The following is a 2,954-nucleotide window of genomic DNA, read 5'->3' as shown; positions in this document are numbered from 1 at the left end:
ATCGTCTTTCGGGTTTCATTACAGATTTACATTAATCCTTATGAATAATCTGCATTTGATTACTATAACAAAACAGATTTTTGACACCACATCATCTTTCGRGTTTYATTACAGATTTACATATCTTGCACCACTTACTATAACAAAACAGTACCTTCATTTTCATTACTCAAARACGGAACATCATCATCGTCAAACTCAGCAGAAACTTCGTCCGTAATCGAGTCACTACGCTCAGGTATTGTTTCATTTTGACGAATGCACCCATCATCATCCCTAGCTGAGTAATTGCATTTATCTTGTGTTGTACCATCATTAGTACCGTTACGTTTACCGTTAATGCCATCCATTTCATCAAAAATATCCTTGACGAATGTTTCGTTGAAGGAGATGAGATCCATAGGATTATGATGAAATATTATTCTAAAAAATGCTTCCATCGATTCATCATTATTGTTAATAGAAAATTATTATTTAGTAATGTTTTAATTACCATATCAGTTTCRGTTATTAATAGAAAATATATGGATTCATAATTAATAGGATATTTATTGATATTATTTAAAAATAATAATTATTATATAAAATTAACAAATGACAATATTAACCTTTTCATTTAAAAAATAAATTAAAACAAACAAAATTCATTGATTGGTTGAGAGAGAGGTTGCATGGGTTGTATAAATAGGGAGGGTTGTAAAAGAAATATACCCTATATACACGTGTGTGTGTATATATATATATATATATATATATATATATATGCTTGTGGAGTCGTACCATAATTTGCTATATTATGGTCTTGTTTGGACTGCCACCATTACTGTACCGTTGTACAGAAGCTTGATCAGTTTGTAGAAACTCATCTAAGAAGCCTCATGCTTATGTCATGTATACATACATGCACATATATCTAAATTTTTTTAAGGAAATTAATTGTATGTTTGTTTTTCAAAATTACCTTTTAATACCTCTGAAGTCTGATTCTTTCAGACGTTTAGGTATTAAGAATGTTTTATTTTTAAAATAAAAGCTAAAAAACTTTAAATGTCTTCTGAAATTTTAAGTGATAAATGTATCACTTAATACTTCTTAATCCTAATCCGCCCTCTATCATATGATTCATATTTTCGGGGTTGAAAGAGATTTGTTAGTAAAAACTATTCATCTTTTAAACTTTTGTAAAAATTTATTTATCTTTCATATTTTTGCACTAGTTTGACCGATTCAAATTTCAGATTTAGACATAAAAACAAACAATCTTACCGATCCAGATTTCAGATTTCAAGAACACCTCTTATAAATCAGAGCGAAATCAGACTTCATCACCTCTTAAAAAACAATCGCCACCTAAATCAAATGACCATTTCCCTTATTCAAATTGTCTTGCTAACTATATTATGGTCGTGTTGGACTGCCACCATTTCTTTTATAAAGATCTTTGTATATGTATGTAAAGCAAATATACAGACGTGTCGAGTTCAACTGCTACTTAACAAACGTACAGTCAAATACTTATAAAAGATTTACTATTTATAATCACGACCGATCTACCGTAATTTGGGTTGGGATATGATTTGATTAGCAATAAAATGAAATTAAGGCAATAGTAGAGTGATAGGTTTTGAGGAGACAACCAAGTTAAATTAATATTACTTGCAAAGTGTATTGAGACATTTCCATATAATTCCTTGTTAAAGTTAATGTAAAACACACATGATTTTGGGTTTGAAGAACACAATGAGTAGGGTAAGAAAAACATGACCACCCCTCTTTTAACATATATTTGCTTTTTTCCAAAGTCAAACCATCGTACGTGAACTATTTATGTAAAGAAACGAAAAGGGGTTTCGGCAGCGAACCCTGTTTACACGACAAGAAACAAAGTTAATTTAAATGAATGTATATTAATTAATATAACAAACACGAAAACTTGTCAAAATTAGGAAAAAATTGGTTGTGGGATTCTAATTTCCCAGTGTTTGCCCCCAATAAAATAAACATGAACGCCCCCACTTTCAGCCCGGCCCATAATTCATTTAGCCTTCCAAGAATCCAAGTTCCACAACTTCCACCGTTCCATGGCAGCACGACTTCACCTTCATTCATCGGCCACCATCGCTTTCTTCCTGCTTCCTACACATCGCCAATGCTTCGTGCTTCGTGCTTCCTGCACATCACCACTCTTCCCTCTTCCTCTGCCTTCGGCCTTCCTGCTTCTAGGCTCCAGCTTCCTGCTTGCTTGCTTCTTGGACCTGTAGTGCATCGTGACCGTGCACTGCTATTGCTTGCTTCCTGCGGCTGCAACTACTATACTGCTACTCCAGATTGGGTAAAAACTTAAAGTTTTGATTTCCAATCTTTAATTTTTAATGACTTTAACTTTGTTGTTTGCTTCATAATTGGTGATTTGGTGAATGCTTATGTTAGGTTAATTTTGTAATTTTATAGACAAATGAAAATGTTAGGTTAATTTTGTAATTTTGTAGGCAAATGAAAATGTTACTATTGATAAAGATAAACCATCGATTTTCATCTTATATCATTCCCCCTACAATAAAATTTTCTGCATCCGCCACTGTTTGTGTGTGTCCCCTCTTTTCCAACTCTTGAAGTGTCGTAATCAAGTTCAATTGTAGTTACATATGTAATTATACATATACGTTGTCTACGTATATGCATATACGTATGTGTGCATATTTATGTATTTGTATGAATGTATGTACCGGCTTTTTGAAGCAACATGATGGTTTTATTAGATTTTGAACATTTAGAATGATAACATCAATTAAAACATGCGCGTAAGCCAGAATGAACCCAAAACCGACATTTGAAAAGAATGAAAGAAGAGTCAAAGGTAAAGAAAAATGATGGTTAGGTAAAAGAATCAATCCAAAATAGTGAAGTGATAATGAATGATGGAGGTGTGAAGGAAAGAAGTAATAAGTACATGT

The sequence above is a fragment of the Cynara cardunculus genome, assembly GCF_001531365.2.
Source record: "Cynara cardunculus var. scolymus isolate 2C chromosome LG 2, CcrdV1, whole genome shotgun sequence".
NCBI classification, from domain to species: domain Eukaryota; kingdom Viridiplantae; phylum Streptophyta; class Magnoliopsida; order Asterales; family Asteraceae; genus Cynara; species Cynara cardunculus.
Note: the sequence above shows the minus strand (reverse complement) of the source record.